General features: G+C 45.6%; 1 long non-coding RNA gene and 2 other non-coding genes across 3 annotated transcripts; all 3 read right to left on the reverse strand.

Moving 5' to 3' along the window:
- Window positions 1-3,857: 3,857 nt before the first annotated feature.
- Window positions 3,858-3,931, reverse strand: TRNAF-GAA (transfer RNA phenylalanine (anticodon GAA)). Its single transcript has one exon. It is a non-coding gene; the product is annotated as a tRNA-Phe (tRNA).
- Window positions 3,932-7,795: 3,864 nt separating this feature from the next.
- Window positions 7,796-12,087, reverse strand: LOC147849008 (uncharacterized). The gene is made up of 2 exons (XR_015531856.1): window positions 10,871-12,087; window positions 7,796-10,767 (listed from the first exon to the last, which is right to left on the reverse strand). It is a non-coding gene; the product is annotated as an uncharacterized LOC147849008 (long non-coding RNA).
- Window positions 12,088-18,054: 5,967 nt separating this feature from the next.
- TRNAR-UCU (transfer RNA arginine (anticodon UCU)) lies at window positions 18,055-18,128 on the reverse strand. The gene has a single exon. It is a non-coding gene; the product is annotated as a tRNA-Arg (tRNA).
- Between the last annotated feature and the right edge of the window lie 3,389 nt (window positions 18,129-21,517).

Raw genomic sequence — 21,517 nt, forward strand, 5'->3', positions numbered from 1 at the left:
ATATTCTGCCATTGTTGGGGCTAGGTTGAGCCAACTCTCATACGAGCTCTTCAACAGAGCTAGTCCGAAAAATTGATAAACGTTAAGAACAACCCTCTTTCATGCATGTTGGAACAAAACCCTTCAATTCATCACGGCTTACAGTCTACCGGAATAACCTGCCATTATTCTATCGATTTCCTAATGGATGAAGACATGACTGCATGAGATGTTCCAAGTTTCTCCGCCGCATGAACCGCCCCGCCGCTGAGGATTCTCATCAGAATCGTATTACTGCTTCCCAGAGAAGAACAGGTTTAACTGATGCTGTTCAAACAGGTATAGAATATTTCAATGGGGTATAGTATAGCGCTTGGTGTCATGGACTTTTAATTCATGGGAGGTAGTATGGGTTCCGTTTTAGGTAAGAAGATCACTCGCTTAATTGAATATGCCACGGATAAGTCTTTGCTAATAATCATTGTCTGTGCTTTCGAAGGGGCACGTATGCAAGAAGGGACGTTGAGCCTAATGCAAATGGCCGAGATTTCCGCCGCGCCGGCCGTCAAGCCGTTCTACAGATCCATCAAGTTCAGAGAAGATTATTCTATATATCAGTTCCCACCTATCTAACTACGAGTGGTGCTACTGCTAGTTTTGGTATGTTAGGGACATAATTATCGCTGAGTCCGAGGCATACATAGCATCTGCTGGGAAAAGGGTAATTGAATAAACGTTACGTCAAAAGATATCGGAAGCTTATCCTTCAGGGTAGGCGAAGCGTCATCCGTGCAGTCCCGGGGAAGTACTGGACCAATGGGATTTCTAAAGGACCAATCCTAGTACAGGGTGGTAGCGATTCCCATAGAGATCAATAAAAATGAGTTTTCTTTTGCAAAGCAAAAAGCACTAAGGGTCATATGATCATCTTATTGAGAAGAAAAGCAAAAAGCACTAAGGGTTATATGACCATCTTATTGAGAAGAAAAGCAAAAAGCTATAAATACAAGAAAAGAAGGGAATCTCACGAAACAGATTAGATAAAACATGGACATTATCAAAAAGTTTACAGAACGAACTGGAAAGAATACAGAACAAATTGGAAAGATTACAGCAGGCAGGCAGGCAGGCAGGCAGGCAGTTTGACGAAGACATTATCATAAACTTAGTTCGTTTACAGAATGAATTGCACGAGGATTCATCATGGCGATTCTTCGAGAGAACGACGCGGAGCTGTTACCGTTCTTTTCCGTAAAAACTTTTCTTCTGTTCTTGTCATTTTCGATCCTATAATACTTCGGGGCAGGGTCCGCCCCCGAAATTTAGTTGTATCAACCTAACCTTCTGCGCTAAACTAAATTAGAGCAACGAAAGTTGGTTGCTTTAGGCGAGCAACCTTGCCTTATTCTCTATCGGAGCGGGTCTTCCCCCGACAGCAAGCAATTGTCCGTCGCATACATAAATGAATATCGATATTACCACAAAATACAAAAAAGAAAAGAAGAATGCAATGAAATTGCTGATATTGTCCAAATAAAAAAAAGCACTAAGGCATATTTGGTTTGGTCATCTTTAGAGAATAATTCAGCTGGCAGTAGCTGAACTTTACCTAGTTGGTTGCTTTAGGGGATTAATTCCCTTATTCTCTATCGGAGCGGGTCTTCCCCCGAGAGCAAATGTCCGCCCCCTTTCCCCTCCGAGATTATGAGAAATGTTTCCCTTGCAAATATCAAGAAATTGAGTTGGTCGGCTCCTCCCAGGGCGGGCGGGGTCCATCTCCATCATCTGCAACACAAGAGAAGATCTCATATCTCTCTTCAACGGTGCTCCTGTCTCGTCTAAGGTAAGTCCTATAACCACCAAACCTTGTGCTCTCCCCTTCGCTATCACGTCTCTGTATCCTTTAGAGCGTATAGAATCCTCCAACATGTCACCAAACAAAATGTAGGTCAGGGGCTCTATAAAAATAGGATTGCTATCGCTGCCGCTTCTTCCTATAATAAGAGTTAGGGTGTACGTAAAGTTTAGGAAATGTCGGCTTAACGTTTTGCAAATTCAGAGGCGGCTCAAGTAACAAGAGTCAAAGAATGTATATGATACTAACCGTACATTTTTTTTGTTGGTGGCTCAGCGCGCGCTGTTAACCGCTTCATCCGCGATTGGTCTACGGTTCAAATCCTGCTTCCGCGGATGAAGCGGGGAGATTTACCCATTTCCGGAAGAAGCCGGCCGAAGAAAAGAAGCGGTTTTCATCATGCGGAAGCGGAAGCGGAAGCGGAAGCGGAAGCGGAAGCGGAAGAAGCGGTTGTCTTTCACTCATATGCCAAATCAAATCACGTTGGACTATAGCCCATCAATCAGTGAAGAATGAACTATCGTGCTTATTTCAAGCAAGCTCCAATAATTGATGAAAGAACCCATAGGTTGGTTTCCCGAGTCACGCATCGCAATATACTGGGCTTTCTAGTTCGGGGTTTAGCGATTTGCAATGTAACTTTTTGGGAATTCGTTTTGGCGTGGGTTACTGGACATGCTAGTTTGATGTATCCCATTCGATATCTTCGAACCCGAGAGTCGGTAAACTTGACTCCACAATGCTTACGAGAATTGGAATATTCTTCTTCATTATCGACAGATCGGTAGTTTCCGCCCCCGAATATTCTTTCACGAAATGAACCATCTTTCTCTGGTTTATGAGTCTTGTAATGCAACGTAGAAGGTTAATCAACTTGCCCAGGTCTCCATTCCATTAGGTAACTCTCTTTCGGCCCAACTGCGAATCTGTTCAGGAGAGGACAGTCCATCGTAAACAGCCATCCTTGATTATTCACGATGATCTTTCTAAACAAGCCCAAGCTTATCGACAAATCTCTCTGTTACTAAGAAGACCATCTAGCAAGAAGCATATCCGGGAGATGTTTTTCATTTACATTCTTGTCTTTTGGAAAGAGCGGCTAAATCAAGTCTCCAATTAGGTGAAGGTAGTATGACGGCTCTATCCATTGTTGCGGAAATGGAAGGGAAGAGAAAGCTTGTTCGCTTAAAGACTTCTATAAAGGGATATAAAGGGCGGGCAACCGAGACTTCTATTTACCCTTTTCTTAGCCTGACAAAACGCACTTCAGGAAAGGGGAATTGACCTTTCAAACCTCCCTTCCGCCGCGAAGGCGCTTTAGCGTAGTGACCTCCCTTCCTTCCCTCCAATAAATCCCTTTATAAATAGAAAAAGGTGGAATTTCATACTCTAATAGTAAGAATAAGTGTTCAGTAGGATCAAAACCACGAGCAAAAAGAAAGCGCACAGAAGCCTTGAGAGGAAAGGAAAGGAAAGGAAAGGAAAGGAAAGGAAAGGAAAGGAAAGGAAAGGAAAGGCGGTATCCTTGAGTAAAGGCGGAGAGTAGGTGCGAGCATTGAAGCTCAGGTTGGAACAAGAACTGGTCTTATTCTTTGTCGTCTTTCGGAGTATAGAAAGTTCGCGAAAGAGAGCCAATCCCTGATTACGTGTTTATAAAGAAACGGGGTACCGTCGTGCGTGGGGAGAATGCCGCCCGCCCTTCCGCGACGCTTACGTCTCCAATTAAGATCCCGCGTGCGTACAGGGAAGGGAAGGGAAGGGAAGGGAAGGGAAATCTGAAAAACAAATATTACCCAAAAACCTATCCACAGGGGGCAGGCTGTCCACCACACTTTACGCGAAATTTCCATAATTTGGTTTTGCGCTATTCTCGAGCCACTCGTCCGGAGCAGGTAGGCCACACCATTTGCTCAGGGTTGGTGCTAAGATCGGACAGATAGAGAGCTCTGTGGCTCTAGCTCAAAGAGGTTTCGGGTTTTAGTTGCATCTAGCGCATAATTGAGATTTGAACCTAATAATTCGCTGTTTAGGAGTGGATTTGAACCACTGACCCAAGGATTTTCAGTCCTTTGCTCTAACCAACTGAGCTACCTAAACCATGAGAGGAGTCACTACCAACTATTACTACGTCGTCATTGCCCTCTTTGGTCAGAGAAGTAGCCAATTTCTTTTGCATCTCTTAGTGATTGGAGATCGTATGCGCTACGCAGGCCATCTTCAGTAATGTTTTTTGGTTGATTGAGGGCCGTCTGACTTTACCGTAGCCGATAAGTAGCGTTAATCGTCTTCATCGCGCTGATGAAGCAGCGGGTTCATCCACCACCTTGGTTCTTCCCCGCAAGCAACTTCCGCCGTATTATCCATAGCTGTTCATCAAGAAGGCCTAGAGTTAGTTTTCCGATAAGATTCAAGCTACAATTTCAAACAGCACCTTTTCTTCATGAAGCGCAAGAAAACTGCACTGCGGAAGAAGAAGAAGCGGTAAAAAGTGTAATATAAATGGCTACCAAAGTTCTTCTTTTGAACTTTCAAGAAGGCCTGAATATTCATGGATTATTATACGATAATCTTTAATGCGGCTCAGATTGCGGAAAGAATTGAATGCTGGAATTTCGAAATTCCGTTGGTAAAATTCAGAAGGATCATGCAAGAAGGCAATATCATCTTCTGGCCATAATCTGCGAATCCAGCAAAGCAAAGCAAAGCAGCACTTTTCTTTTCACTTTAAACCGAGCCGGCGGCAATCTTGATGAATCACTGGCAAGAAGATGCTTTGCACTTTTCTTTCCACTTTAAAGCAGCAATCTTTGAACTCGGAAATGGCACTTTTCCCTGCAAGCCTGAAACGCACGCCTTCCCCAAAAGAAAAGCGGAACCACCTAACGAGTATTTTAAACAGCAAGCATGATGAACCGGCATGTTCATCAAACCAAACAGGTTCTTCATGCATGCATGAAGGCCTTCATGATGATGAAAACCGCTTCATTGGAATGTCACCGTCTCATTGACAACACGAATGATAACGAATTGACAATATGAATAGTCACGTTAGTTTCCCATTCTTAAGCATGGATTATTATACAATAATCTTCATTTGCTTTTTTACTGTTGACAACATGTAGTGCGGGGGCAGGGTTTGAACCCGCAGTCTTCAGGTCATGAGCCTGACGAGTTGGCCATTTACTCCACCCCGCAAGCAAGCAAGCAATTGATCTCTCTCTAGCGAATCGGAATTTATTTTAGAAAAAAAGAAGCCAGAAAATAGATTGCCATAGCCATGGGTTCAAACCTTTCCCCGAAGCTGCCGGCCGAAATCAACCGTTGCCAGTCGTTGTGTCCAACGAAGCTACGCGTAATGACTGTCCCTACCAAAAGACAAACAAACAAAGCATTTCTATAGGAGGTAACTGGGCCAATTCCCGCAAACCACCTATAGGTTAGGTGGCGGTGATCTATCGGCTTGTTCAATTCCCGCCGTTATCCGCTCACCCGCCTAACGCTCCTACAAACAAAAGGGAGGGTCTCCTTAGTAATTACGTGAGGGGGCCTCCTTCCCCATCTCTTGAACTAGACTGAACCAGTTGTTACTGATGATAGAGAACTGGCAATTTTTTAGCGGAACGTAGCCGGATTTTTCTACACCTCTTCACTCAATAGCTTTTACTCCTTGATACCCTCAAGTATGTGTGGTTTGATTTTGTCGGGGAGTTCCTTCTCATATTAAGCGATCTATGTCAAAGGGATCTAGTCCGGGAACCCATTGACCGCCGCGAGGATAACTACAATCTGTCATTCGATAGGGATCAGGGGATATTATAGTTATTTAAGTACCTCGGTAAGCCTAGCGCCGCAATATGGCGAATACTAAATAGCGGGATCGAGGTCTGACCCAAATTACGCAGAAGCGGCAACTTCACGATGTTATGCCGGCTCCAATTTTAAGGTGCCACGAAGTGCTTTCATAGCTTTCGGCTAAGCGGCAGACCCAACACAACTAACGAGTAATCCTACGTTAATAACGAGCCAAACTCCGCGATAGAGAGGTTCAGTTTCCGGGAGGATTTATCCATCTGTAATGAGAATGACATTGATAAGAGTATAAACAGAAACGTCTCCAGCTTATATTTCAATGACGAGTGAAGCAATCGAGCTACCTACACCAGTCTAGTCTAACCTTTTGGCGGCTCTTTCCGATGAACAGAGATATGAATAGAAGACATCTCCGAGGGAAACCTCACAACCTAGTAGTCAACGTGGCGATAATGACATTTATCAATATGCCACTGATTACTTACTGGGATCGTCATAGATGATTAATGCGTGCATTCCATGATCTCTAGAAGACTCTCCCGTAGCACGACCAGGATGTAGTGCCGGGAATTACAGGAGAGCAGAATCCGAAGCCGTGACTACAACAATAATGAGATATTCCAGAGCACCGGCTTCCGGGGGAATCTTAACCGATTATGCCACGGTTGAACGTTTTTATCCAATCACTACGTACACGCGAAACAATTTTTCACTATCGAAGGTGCCCTATGCGTTGATTGGTTTCTAGTTCAGAATGGTATCAATAGCTATAGCAGTCTTTCCAGTTTGTCGGTCGCCGATTATCAGTTCCCGTTGACCACGACCTATAGGGACTAGGCTATCCACCGCTTTTAACCCTGTTTACATAGGTTCGTGGACAGATTTACGTGCAATAATCCCAGAGACTTTGACTTCTACACGTCTTCATTCTACCGCGCTCAAAGATAGAGTCAAGCTTCTGCCGAGGAGAAGTGATCGTAGTTGTGCTCTCCGAACCGTGCGGAATAGTCGCCCATTACACGGCTCTCTAACTTGACTTTATCTGGGTCTTGTTTAACCCCAGAGGCCGAAAGGAGGGTGGAAACTTCCTCACAAGTTCCCTCCTCCTTTCCTCCTTGGGGACCCACTTTGTGATTTCCTGAAGTCCACTCTCTCCTGGAGTTTGCAGAGAGGAAAATGGCTTTTCAGTTAAGTCAGGTAAAACTTGCTTGCCTTTTCGTTATTCTGTTTCGAACTCCGGGCATGACAAATGCATAGGCTCCTTCCCGTTTTCTACTTGGCATTCACCAAGTGCCGGTTCCGCCTTAGGAGGGTAGGCAGGTGGTATGGGCCCTCTGACTTCTTTCCGGGGCTTTCCTCCCGCCGAAGATCTCGCCGGTTTTACCTGCGGATGGTTGGGACCATAATAAGATAAGAGTTGAAAGGTCCCACTTTGCTTGGCTTGCCGGGATGTCGTTCAGTCTTCCGTCCCCAATAGAATAGATAGGTAATCCGCTCTCATGCTTGCTGTAAACTTTCGTTTACGGGCGGGAGAAGTGGCACTCAATCGGGCCTGACCATAATGTGCCTATAGCAGGCAGGGAGCATATCCGCGTCTATCTGGCAACACGTCGAACGAACGAATAGGGCATGGTCACCCGAAAAAGACTCCGATTTGCTGCTTTCGGCCTCATCTTTCACCAAACTACCGGGCTGCACGATGATTTTCATTCGTCCGCTTTGCCTTCAATCGTGCTTTCTTTTGCGACATGCTATGGTCTCGGCCTCCCTTCGCGGGTTCTGGTTAGTCTCATGCCTGTATGCAACCTTTTTCGACCGCAGATGATCTAACGGCCGCCCCACCTTTTCCATCAATGAGTACTCCTAACGCATCAACTACACAACCCGGCATGGCCTTTCCTACAAGAACGTCCACAATAGATCCAGTGCGCTTGACCATATCTCCTTCTTTAATGGCGGTATCACTACCGGATATAACAATTCCTACATTCTCATTCTCAGAATTCGAAGCCATTCCTTTCACACCGCTGGCGAATTCTACCATTTCTCCTGCTTGAATCTTGTTCGATCCATAAACACGTGCAATTCCATCCCCAACCGATACCACTCAACCGATCTCATCCACTGGCAATTTGGTGTGATAGTTGGTAATTCTTTCTTCCGAGATAGTAGATGGTTATTCCGTTGCTCTAGCTTTAAACAATCTCGTTCCCTTTCTCTTCCGTCGAATCCCTTTCCTCGGCACTTTATACCCAGGGCAGTCTCCTGCATTCATGGCAGTTCCTAGCAAGAAAGAGATGGGAAAGGGAAGTAACCTCACGACGAGGTGAACCATGTCATTGATATAGAGGGGAGGGATCGGACCTTCCCCCAGTGTTGGTTTGCATTATAAAGAAAGTAAGTTTTGACAGAATAGACTGGGTGAATGAAGCGCTAAAGCCGTGTATCCGTAGCTATGCAGAGACGGAGAGAAATAGATATATACAACTGAAAGGTGAGGGACTACGCGGAGGGAGGGCATCCACATAGCTCTAAATCATAGGATCAAATTCCAGAGTGAGCCCCGCAGTGCAACTACCTTTCGCGGAGCCGACTCTTTCGATCGATTGGCAAAAAAAAATGGATATTTGTCGTATGGAGAAATTGGATGAACGAATAGACGAGTAAGGTATTAACTAAACTGCAATTATTCTAATTTGAGTCGACTTTTTCCATTCCATCTCCCCGCTTCGCTGCTCTATTCGGGTTTATTCCTTCGCCTTGCTCGAGCCAAGCCTTCCATGACCTGCTGGGCTGTAGGACCAATCCAAACCTTCTGACGTTGGTGAGTAGAGACAAATAGCTCTATGGTGGTATTTAGACACGACGTTTTTTAGGGGGTCAGCATCCATTATGTAGCATTGGGATTACGTCGTGAATTCTGATAGTAACAGGACCTCCCTCTTTTGAACTTTTCGGCGAAAATCCCTTTCTTACAAGACCAATTCCTTTTATTTTCACTTCAACTGACCTAATTTCGGGTTAAGTGGCAGCTTACGCGACACGTTCCGCAGTTGCTTAAGCTGCATACTTGTCCGAGCGACGGAAACCCTTAAACCCTCTTGAACAACCTGAGGAGGACCCTGTTCTTTCATCTCCCTTGCAATTTATTATGATAATGAAAGTATTACTAAAAGTTGGTTAAGTATGGGCAATACCGTGGTGCTTTCTTGGCTTTTAGTGGTGTTTTCCCCATTTCTGTTAGCGGCGCGGCTACTATTACTAGTGTTCAGAAGGCTGCTTTTACATAATTGTATTCTTCATTTCTATTCCTTCGGTTTCGTTTTCTTCCTGGCGTCTTGCCTTCTCTCATTTTTGTGAATGAAAAACGAATTATTCTTCTTTCGTTGATTGATTGAAACTTTTCTTGACTTGCGACAGATCTTAACATTGCTGTAGGTTCATTAACCACGTAATGGCAATCCTGCTTTGTGACGGAATCCGCGGTAACGGCTGATATTAATTAATCATTTGATATATTACTAAATTTCTCTCTTTAATTCCGAATCAACTAGGAAATTGTTTCAACGTACTATTATGCTAATCTGGTCAATTTAGTGCCGAGTCAGATTACTAACCTTAGTGTTATCGCCGGGACCTGATTAATCACAAACCCAAGTGGCTTTTTTGGGTCCAGTTCCGGAGATTTAGGTTGAGGCAAGTCTGACTTATTTATTGGAAACTGATTTGGTTCCTGGAATATATGACGCGATTTGTTTCTTTTCTCCTTGTTTTCTACGTATAATTTCATTTCAATATTTTATACCTCTTCCTTTATGAACTTCAGGGGGTTTACAATTTTTGACGCTAACAGCGGATTAAGTAACTTTTCAGGGATCCGTTCCGGTACAACGAGTGATATTATGTTTCAAGCGGAAAACACAAACCGAAGGCGTGACCTAGAGTCAAATCTCATAGCTGAACCCTAGTTTTGAATCTGAAACAGAGCCTTATGGGTTAGTACTGACTTTGTATCCAATTGTTTACGAAGAACAAACGGATTAAGCTTCCGTAGACTTGACTTGATTTCGTTGTGGCTTCTTGTTCCGTTCTCGATATTCATGGCAGTTTTTTTGTTTGCGCTGGGATTACAGTATAATAATGAAAAGGTAGCTGCTTTCTTTGTCGACGCTTTGCGCTCAGCGGACGGAATGCGGGAAGACAGGTGCGTGCGTGCCGTGCCGTGCCGTGCCGTGCCGTGCCGTGCCGTGCCGCCGAAGGGGAGCAAGCTGCGAAACAGGGCGGGAAGCAGCCTAGTAGAGTAGTTGGATTGTTCATGCACTCACATGAACCCATTACTCGAGATATTTCGAAAGTGACGCCCAAAACTGAAACTCCTTACCTAGCACCAGTAACAGTCAATCCGTAACATTGCAGGATAATAAGCTGGGACCCGGAGATTCGTCTTTGGGTCGTAAAGGCGGCCAAAGCCAGCCACTAAGCAACGCTCTTTCAATGCTTTACGTTCGTTTTCCGGGCGAAGTCTGGTCTGATCTTACGACCTTCTAAGCTAAGCGTTAGATTTTACTAGCCTCTGTTCGGTCTGTAAGGTCAACTTGTGCCTGTAGCTCGAGCACCAAACTTCGAATCCGGGATAGTTCGAATCTCTCCGGGCATGGACCTATCGATGAGTCATCGAAGTCTCAAGTCAATAGTTCCAAGGGAACCGCAATGAAGTCTTCATTGCGGTTCTTCCCCCGAAAGCTATAGCGCTTTCTCTACGGGGGAAGAACCGCACTCGGCTCTGGTTCCGCTGGCGGAAATAGCTTAATGGTAGAGTATAGCCTTGCCAAGGCTGGAGTTGAGGGTTCGAGTCCCTTTTTCCGCTTGCAGAATTGCGTCTTACGGTCACGCGAAATTGACTAGAGAAACAGTCTGAATTACTCCTGTGCGGTTCCTCCGGGATGAACCGGCGGGCGCGTGAAAAGTGGCGATTTGATTGATTCCCGCCCGAACCAACCGCGATACAATCATGGCCATAGACAACGCCAAGCAGTTGCAGCTCCTCAACGGTTGAAAGGATACGAAGCGATCAGCTAGCGTTCGTACTTCGAGAATACAAAGCAAAGCCTCGATTACCACAGCTGCAATAAGCGAAGAGAATACGATACGATCAGCACGAAGCGGGGATTCCCAATCTCAGTGAACATCGGTACCAACTATGCCTACAGCGGCAGCGTAGCAAACCTTTGGGTTCGGGACTGGTTGCAGCAAGTACCATAGGGACTGATTGCAGCAGGTACCGGACTAGTGCTTCGGGACCGATCTAGGACCACAGGGATTGGATTCCGTAGGGATAGCTTCATATCCTCCTTGCCGTATAGATATCACCTAGCGAACTCCAGGGACTGATCGAACCCACCGGTACCTACGGGTTATCATTCTCGAAGTTGTTTTCTCTGCAAGAATAGGCCGCAGCCTATGCTATCTGTACGGCTACTTCTCTGCCGGCCTTTGATCAGAAGCAAGTGAAAGAGACCGGCCATTCTATAACCGAAATTCTTTTCTGCTGCACTGGTTCATCGGGCCGCCTCGACTAACGGCAGCATGAAGGCCGTTTATCCGCCAAAAAAGTGGTGCCGTGGCGAAGTCAATAAAACAGCGCAATGAGTGAGATTGCCCGTTATCCGCCTCACAGACAGCGGAAAGGCCTTCACCTGCGCTAATAAAACTTAGCAGCAAGCAAGTTCTTCCGCATCCGCAAGAAGGGGGCAAGCAAGCAAGCAAGCAAGCAAGCAATTTGCGCAGCTAGGTTGGGCGGTTCTCTGTCTGCGTAGAGGGCATAATCCGTGTTTGGCTATCGACTCAAATTACAAGTGGTGACGGCTAAACTGTACAGTCATGCCGTAAATCACTATCCTTCACCGTTTCCCTGGCTGGAACGAAAGTTTATAGAAAGAAAGCCAAAATTAATTAATATTGGAGTAGCCATGGTTGATTGCAATGAGAGTGATTATACGCGACCTGGAGTTGAGTTCGAACATGTATGCAATAAGGTGCTAAAGTACTTGGTTGGCTTGAAGATAAGTATATCGTAGAACTTGTTAACAATCCATTGGGCTACTTTAGAGAAAGTGAATTTATTTAGGAGGAGGCGAAGGACGCACGAAAGGAGGTAGACTTTTGGTGTTACTTTAGGGAAAGCCCATCAGTTCGGTTCCTAATAAACATTCACTCGTTACGGGATTCCGGGCGTCAAGGTGTGGATTTTACTTCATTAAAAGGAAACCGACCATTCTTTCTCATGAGAACCCATATATCATCCAGGGCGAAAGTCTTATGTAGTGTCTTGCTAAAATACCTTGGCGTTGTGAAGGATTTTTTTCTTTACAATCACTAGTTTAATAGGAAATAACTTTATTCTTTTTCTTTTCTAAGCTGTTTTTGTTACGAACCAATCTGTTGCTTACTGCCTGCGCGGATACGGGCCTTCGAGCAAGCAGTGAACGCAGCACCAGTCAATTCCTCGCCGCCGGCTTCACCCGGATGAACCGCTTTCAGGCACGACTTACGGGCAGAGAGTTTCTACACCATCCTCTAGGGCCCATATCCGCTCGCGAGGACCGACCTGGAAAATCAGTACAAGTTCTTCAAAGATATTTTAGCAAGGGACAAACTAAATCCTCAGGTCGGGTGGGATGGCACTACTGGCAAATACTGTCTGGCAAAGACGCAGGCGCGAAGCGTGGTAGGCCCGCTAGCGTTTTTTTTGCTTGCCGAAAGCATACAAGAAAAGCCGGGTATATACGGGAACCGACTCCTTGTTGTTTTTGCAACCATAGGAACTGCCATGAATGCAGGAGACTGCCCTAGGTATAAAGCACCGAGGAAAAGAAACAGATTGGATAAGACATGCCCATAGTCATAAACAGCTTAGAAAGATTATAGACCGAATTGCACGAGGACATCGCAACTCTTTAAAATAACAACGAAGAGTTGTTCCCGCAGGTGCTCCTCAATCTGTCGTAGAATACACTACCCGATCTTTCGGGTGGCCTAGAAATCCTGAAAGATCTAGAAGTCTCTTCGGTTGTGGAACTGATTATTGGATTTTAGGATTTCTTCATTCCGATTGTATTTGCAATAGGATTCATCTCCCTTACATTGATTATAGTAGCCAAGACTCTTTCATGTACAAACCGTTTCGTGTAAAGATGGCTATTTTCTACGAACTACAAAGATATAGGTACTCTACACTCAATCTTTGGTGTCACGGCTGGAGTAATGGGCACACGCCTCTTAGTACTAATCTGTATGGAATCAGCATAACCCGGCCATTAAATTCCTGGTGGAAATCATTAACCTTATAATGTGTTAATAATCGCTTACGCTTCTTTAACGACATCCCTTCCGGTTACGCTGGCGATGACAGGTGGATTCGGTAACCGGTTCGTTCTGATTCTTACAGGTGCACCTGACACGGCATTTCTATGATTAAATAATATTCTATTTCGGTTGTCGTCATCTTTGCTGTTGCTTTCATCAAGTTTAGCCTCAGTAGAGGTGGGTAGTGGCACTGGGTGGACGGTTAAAAAGGCCGTGCCCTGTGGAGACATAGGGAACAGTAATTCCGCTCGATGCAGGAACGTCCTCGCTACAGAAAAAAAGGCTAAGCCGGGCCGCAGGCCTTCAACAAAATCCAAACTGCTATATGCAAAAACCTTTCCCACAAGGGGACAACCTGCCTGGGAGGGCGAATCTTCCCTCCCATCAGAGACTCAATGCGGAATATCTATCACTCTGCGGATAGCTTGTGGGTGTGAGCTGCTTCAGCAGGCAGCATCGTGCTCTAAGACGCGAGTACAACCTGAGTCTCCCTATTGCTTGCCCAAGGCAAATACAATCTACAGATCCTTTACTACGTCAGGAAGATGCTTAATGTAAGGTCTGTCAATGCGGCGCATAAGATCATGGGAGTGTATCAGATCGAAAGATGCTAGCTTTTTCTTATATTTGGTCAATATCCATACTTGATTAGTAAGCATTTCTATTGCGAGGGAGTTCGTAAAGCCAGCCCATCAGGTATTAAAAGATCCAAAGCAGCAGCTCTCAATAGGGCACAAGTGCTACATCCGTAAAGATTCAAGGGGTGCTACTCTTCTAGAGACTTGTGTCAATCTCGGAGGTATGGCCGCTGACCTTGATCGGCTTACCGGCTTTATAGAGGCAGAGAGACCTCATACAGGAAGGGCAGAAAACAAGGCGCTTCCCGAACCGAAGAAGAAGAAGCGGTTGGCCGAATTGGCCTTTATCAGGGGCTATGGGACGAAGGCCACATATTCTTACTCAGCCGCCCGCCCTTCATGCTGAAGCCGCTTCTTTTCTTTTCTTTCTTGCGCGCCCTTATTGATTCAAGACTGTCTACAGTGGGACAGTGCTTGGTACAAGTTAGCTCTTCTAAAGCGATTCGTATAAAATCACTAGAGCTGAAGCTCCGGTCAAGGGCCATCCGCCATAAGAATAATCGGGAAAAGTTCGAGTAGACCTGAGGGATTCTCTAAAGGAAAGGCTTCATGACAGGATGATAGATAAAGGTACAGTCCGATCCATACAGAGACATATGGCGTATAGCATTAGGCAAACACAACCTGAGGCTATTTAACATATGTGCTATCCCCCTCTGAGTAGTATAACCAGTCATTCCGGAGGAGCTGTTGATTTAGCCACTTCTAGTCTCTACCTATCAGGTGTTTTCTTTATTTTAGGTTTCATTAATTTTATAACCATTATCCTTAACACGCGCGGACCCGGAATGACCATGCATAGATTATCCCTATCCGTTCGGTTCGTTTCAGTGACAGCATTCCTACCTTTACCACCTCCTCTCGTACCGGCGGGTGCAATTACCATGTCATCAACCGATTGAAACTCTAATATCATCTCTTCTGACCCTGCTGGAGGAGGGGACCCTATCTTATACTAGCATCCTTCTCGGCTCCCCGGTTATCTAGAGGTTCATACTTTTATTCCGTCAGGACTTGGTATCATTAGTTATATCGTCTCCACTCTCCCCAGAAAACCTGTCTTCGGTTATTCAGGCACGGTGTATGCCATGATCAGTATTGGAGTTCCTGGATTTACTGCTCGGGCTTATTATACGTCTACTGTAGGCTCAGACGTGGATACACGTGCCTACTTCACGGCGGCCATCATGATTATTGTCGTGCTTATTGGAATCAAGGTTCCTAGTCGGATTGCCATCATGTGGGGAGGCTCAATATAATACAAAACACTCATGTCATTTGCAGTAGGGTCTACTTTTCCGTTTACTATAGGAGGACTTACTGGTATAGTCTCGGCTAATTTCGGGATAGACGTTGCTCTATATGATACTTATCACGTGGCTGCATATTCCTATCATGCATTTCTTACGGGAGCTGTTTCTGCTTTATTCGTAGGGTTCTACTACCGGATAGGTAAAATGCCTGGTCTTTAATACCTAGAGACTTCGGGTTAAATTTATCTTTGGATTACTTTCCTTGGAGCGAATCTGACTCTCTCTCTCACGCATCTCCCAGGTCCTTCGGGCATGCCATGTTGCATCCCTGATTATCCAGATGCTTACGTCGGACGGAATGCCTCAAGTAGTTTCGGCCCTTATGTTCTCGTACCGGGGATCCCTCGTTCTTTTGTAGTAGTTTTCAAAACTTCGAGCAGTGGGAACAAGTGTGCTCTAAGTCCTCGGGCTGGTGAATAGAATTCAACCACATTCGAATGGATGGTATAAAGCCCTCCAGCTTTTCATACTTTTGGAGAACTTTCAGCTATCAGGGAAACCAGTCTTAAGCAACCGGAACCACCGAATGGAACATGCCTGATTCCTATTTTTCGCCGCTTGTAACCTTGCCCTTAGCTGTCAGTTCTGGTTACGCAAATCACTTTGGCGTTCAGCCGCGTACCATCATCGGGTCCTCCCCAATGATAAGCTTGGTGCTTGACCGGCAGAGAAAAGTGGTCCGCATCCGCAAAAGACGAGCAGATCCTGCAGCGAAGAGAACTTGAACTTTTACGCATAATGAAGAACAAAGGAAAGATACCAGAATACCGAAACAAACTACTACAAATAGAAGGACAATCCATTCCGTATTAGCTTTCTCGTTCGCTACTTCGTCTTCAACTGTTCCATAGAATTAGAACAGAAACGACGTCCAACTTGCTGCATGTGTTAGGCATATTGCTAGCGTTCATTCCGGGCCAAGATCAAGCCCAGTTCTTTAGTCAATCCCTGCCATACGAGGGAGGCAGGTTGATGATCTCTTAGTAAGTTATTAGCCAAAGCTAATAACCGTAAGCGGAACGGCCACTGACAAGGCGGATCATCCTACATTCCGGATACTTTCCCGGCCGGTGCAACGGCCGAAGATGCGGAAGATAAGGGCCGGGATCCTGATAGGCCAAAGCTGCTTGCTTTTCGGAAATACTTCTTATTGTAGTTACAGTTTTGTCTGGCGGCAAGGGTCAATAGCGAAAGAGCGCTTGAAGTGCCATGGCTTTCCCTTGGCTGTTGGTGAGAATACTCCCGCCCGTCATTCGCCGCTGTCGGTCGTTGCGACGACTACGGAAAAAGAAAAGTCCAATAATTGATCAAAAGGCTACTAATACGAATTGAAATAGCCTCAAAATGATGCCATCGTTTCCGCTAGAGAAATCAACGATATGACCTACAGAAGTTTACCCCCAATCGACCTGCGGCCTGGATGTCGTAAGATATTGGCTAGCAGTGGTTTGGTTTGCAGCATCATTTATGCATTCATTGTGGCTGAAGAAGCGGTCTACTATAAGATCCAGCAGTGAGTTGGGCTAAGCCGTGATCCCCTTTTTGCAAAATAAAATATACCCCCTTTCCCCCCAATAATTGAGATAGTCGTCGTTTTTGCTTCCAACACTATGGATGGTTAGAATGTATACAGCCTGTAGCTGTTGTACTGCTCGTAGCCCTCGTTACGTTATTTTGTGCCGCTTCATCGTTGAGTCTTCTTGCCCAACCTTTTCGTTAGTAGTGTTTGCAGTAATGGGTGTAATCTCCCGCCAGGTCTCCGGTTTCACTTCCGCTGCTGTAATGACATGTGCCCATTCTTCCGCCCGCGCAAGCAAGCAAGCAAGCAAGCAAGCAAGCAAGCAAGCAAGAAGGGGAACTCCAAAGAGGCAAAGAATTAGCAATGCCCACAGCCTCGGTAGCGTAGCAGGATCTTCCAGTGAGTGTTGAATAAGCAAAATATACGAGGCCATTGGACCTCATCAAACTCTTTTGCGACACCTTTTCGTTCGACTAAACAAATCAGCGAGACCGTGCTGCTGCTGCGTGGGACCTCAAACAGTTGCCTGATACTTCAGGCGTGTAAATAAGAAAATCCAAATAACAATTGTTACGTTTATAGCCTATAACTGGCTTGATCCGGCTTTCTTTCTTGGGCGAGGCCCGAAAGAAAAGAAAAGAAAAGAAAAGAAGCCGTTTAAAGTCTGACAGACTGTAAAAGAGTAAGTATTAGCCATGGTGATTCTATTTTGTTCTTCTTAATATATTAAAAGTTATTACTTCGGAAACGGTAGAGCCTCTAGCAAGCCGGTGGTGCAAGCGAATAAGGTGAATGGGACCCTACTTTTCTATCGGGAGTATTTCGTTTTATGAAAAAACCTCATAAAGCCCGTATATGCCCGGGTTCATATATCAAAATAAACCCTAATCTTGGCTCGGAAAGTCGAAGCGGGAAGTGGCCGAATGAAAAAAGCGTTTGATTTCAGTAAATCCGCTTTCAAAAGAGAGATTCGAATCGTATCTCCTCCCTTAATGCCAAAGTATACTTCGTATTCAAGAAGGAAAAACGAAGTGCAATGAGTTTAATGGTGCTCGACCTTTCATGCGATTAGGAAATTCCACGGCAATGGTCCCGCGAATTCGAGAAGTTACCACCGGAATGGCCAGCCCAATTGCGAATTCCGCAACTGCCACCGTTAACACTAGTAAAGTGAGTGATTAACCCATCATATCATCCGAATAGACAGAAAATACCGGAGAGTTCAAATTGACAGCCAATAACATTAACTCAATTAGCGTCGGCATAATAGTAATATTCCTTCTATTTGAGAGAATTCCCTGAATACCTGAAAGAGAGGAAATCATGGAAAATGTCAAATATTTGACCAGATCCGTAAGAAAAAGTCTTTCTTCGTTTCATAAAAATCGTAGTGAGATTGGTTCTTTATAATCATGGCTGTTTAAAAAGAAGTGAAAAGGGGCAAGTAATCCCATATACCAATATAGCGAAAAGTGACCGAAGCATGATGCAGGTTCGGTTGAAAGGAAGAACCCGCTAGCCCGCCCTGAACAAGGGCAAAGCATTCCGTAGGTATATAATCTAATGTGCACTTTCCGCATCCTACAGGACTTGAACCTGTGACCTTCAACTTAGAAGGTTGTTGCTCTATCCGACTGAGCTAAGGATGCTGTGCATTACAAACACTTCTAGGCTTTTCAGTTAAGTCAGGTAAAACTTGCTTGCCTTTTCGCCGAAAAAGCAATAGAAAAAAGTTATGAATACAAGAAAGAAGAAACCGCAACCGCAGCCCTGGATGATTCTTCCTGAAGTAAGTTCTAAAGAATGCCCTAACCAGATTGATTTATCCATTTCACGTAATTCGGTCGGTTACGTGTTTTTCATAGCACCTTTCATGTCGTGCCACATAAAGATGGATTACCTAAAATCAGTTGAATTCCTAAATCATGAAAACAACTTTCACACGACGGCATCAAACGGGGCAAATCATCCATCTAGGAAGAACAGGATGTGGTTCCCAAAGAATGCTTTGACACCAGTGTTTCCTTCCTGTACTCCAGTGTTTTCGGAGCATCCTAATGGTTACACAAAATGGTCAAAACCTTAAAGACTTTGGGATTATTAGAAACGAATACTTCCCACACGTGTTCTCTAGGAGAGATTAGTCTCCCGCGAGTGCCTAAAGAATAGACAATCGACACTTTCTTTTTCAACGAAGGGAGTCCTTCACATTCCCATAGCCCTTTCTCTCTAGCTTTCTCTTGCTATACCGTCGCCGTTGCTGTTCTCAACCCTTTCATAATGTTACGCGGGCAGGAGAGCACTGAGGTAAAGTAACGGACGAGGGGGCACTATGATGGGTGGAAGGGGCGGGCCGGTGATTTTCAAGAGCGGATACCTATCCCTAAACAAGGCACAAACCTTATCGACATACAGGTTCCTACTTGCTTGAAGGCCTATTAGCACAACTTTGTTGAAGATCGCCCAAAGTAGTACCTTCCTATAAATGTCAACGTCCAGTGTTCGCTCAACAATGTTATCCCTAGAATCCTCGAAAATTCATTGTCAGAAGCCCGGAAGACCCCTTGTAAGAACAGGAACCTGCCTTAGGCAAGCTACCACTTCACTTGGCCGGCAAGCTACCTGAATCTGCCGGTTCTTCGTAATGAGGAGAGGCCGGATCTCGATTCGTGCACTTTCCTATTGCCAGGTGGCTTCCTGGCCCTACCACTTTTGTTTTCAAAGGTGCTAGTTTTTTGTTTGTTTTGTTTTTTTGGCTGGCGCTTCAGTCATGAAATGAGTAACGAATAATAATAATATTCCGGCTGCGCGCTGTACTTTTCACTAACGCTTTTCGATGAAGCGGTTCATCGTGGCATGACTCGCCGCTTTCATTAACAGAATGGCTTTCTGCTGCTGCATAGGAGCGCGAAAGCAGCACCCATGTTGGCTGGGCTGGGCTGGGCTGGGCTGGGCTGGCGAAGTCTCAACACCCGTGCGTGCGTGCGTGCGTGCGTGCGTGCGTGCGTGCCCTCTATGAGCTGCAAGTACCTACCCGCATAATTTCCTTTAAGAGACCCTATTACATGACTAGGTCATTCCTTAACAGTGTGTGGAAGGTTAGAGAACCATCCACGAGGACCAGCCCGAAAAGAAAAGCTGCCTCCTGAACAAGTCACCTATAGCGTTGACGTGGACAAGCCCGGGATGCGCCCTCAGAGGCTGACCTGCGGCCGGCGGAAGAAGCGGAAAACCGCTCTTCTTTTCTTTGGCACTCTGGATCCACCTGCTAAACAAGCGGTGCTCCAGAAACCAGCAAATCGCCTACCAAAGATAGACAGGGAAAGCGTGTTCTGAAAGCAGCAGGCAGCACCGATAGCTCAATCGGATAGAGTACCTGGCTTCGAACCAGGTGGTTAGAGGTTCAAGTCCCCTTCGGTGCACACAAACCTTCCTTGAATGTTTCATAGAACGGTGTTGTTCTCCGGGAATTCTCGGTCGGCATGTTGGAGTGTCGGAGCCAAACCTTAATCTCATTTAAGTGGTATGGCGCTGCTAGATGACATTTGGTTCATTATCTTCTTCATACATAGAGGTAGGCAATTTCAGGCGCTACAACCCTACCTTAACCGGGCCACTTCACGTTTGGTTATTATTAACGTGAGAAATCGATAGGACCAAGTAAATTAGCGTACCATTGGTTTGCTGCTTTCTTTGAGGTCCTTTCCAATTCGTTTCTGCAAACTCCTTTCTTTTCACCTAGTGAGAGGAAAGTGCCTTAAGAAGGCATTTCAAGACGAAAGTAGGTTGGTTGTGAGCAGCTGACTATATGCGCCCCTCGCACACTGTCTTAGCATAAACTGCGGGACGGGATTCATCAAATAAATAGGGGCGGCGGCCCGGCCCGGCCCGGCCCGGCCCGGCCGGATGAAGCCGGCCAAAAGGCAGGCACAAGCCAAAGAACGACGATATCGGCCTTCATGCTTGCTTGCTTGCTTGCTTGCTTGCTGCCGTTGTATATCACCGCATGAAGGCCTAGAAATCCACATGAAGCAAGCACGATGAACCGCTTCTTCCGCATGAACCGCCTTCTTGCTTGCTTGCTTGCTTGCTTGCTTGCTTGATGAAGCCGCACGGTTCAACGCCAAGGAATAAAGGCAAAGTAACCGGCCGGCTCGTAAGTAATTATTTAATTTCAGGAGAATAGTTCCAATGGTAGAACAATGGTCTCCAAAACCAAAGGTTAAGGGTTCGAATCCCTTTTCTCCTGATTACCTGGCTTGGTACGAAGAGGTTGCGGGTCTCTTTACCTTGTTTTATCACCGGAATAGTCGAGACGACCTAGAATAGGCCTCTCTCCAAGTCCATACATGTCTATTGCCAGGGTTCTTCCTCATCCATAATACTCTGCTTTCCAGATCTCGAGGATGTTGGAGTAGAACAGGCGGCATATAATTCAAAAGAACCATCGGTATCAGTACCGATGCCGTACATGGTACTATTATGTATGTATGTATGTTAGGATACGCATCAGAGTAAAATGACGTAGCTTCGCCACTATCTAGTTGGATTTCCATTGAAACATTACCAAATTAGATTTTCCGCACCTATTTCTTTCAGAACAGCTAGCCAAGTCAGACCTTGGGCCTATCTCTATAGGTTGGTTTTTCAGATCCCATCACTCCAGGCTCAGTCGATCTTGGATCTTGCTCAATAGATCATATCTTTGGTATCTCACTGCCTGCGGTTCATCGCTGAAGGCGTTTGTTTAACTGTCTGTGCGGGGTCCATCGCTTCGCCTAGTCCTTGCACATGGTAGCACTTGGTTGCACTCATTCCTTCTTCGCATGGCTTAATGCATGCAAGAAGTATCCGTTCCGTAAAGGCAACGTTTCTCCAAGAAAGAAGAGCGAGGCATGCGGCGTTGCCGATGAAAGGCGGCGATGCCTTCCAAGCCGAGTGAGAAGAATGACTCAGACAAGAAGGCTATGAATGAGCAATGCTTTGAATGCCGCCTTAGGATCCTGGAGTAAAAGGATTCGAACCTTTGCGTGTCGGT

This window comes from Azolla caroliniana, unplaced genomic scaffold, assembly GCF_043228905.1.
Source record: "Azolla caroliniana isolate FFs.n. ecotype wild unplaced genomic scaffold, voAzoCaro1.0.p SCAF_152, whole genome shotgun sequence".
In the NCBI taxonomy this organism is placed as follows: Eukaryota; Viridiplantae; Streptophyta; class Polypodiopsida; order Salviniales; family Salviniaceae; genus Azolla; species Azolla caroliniana.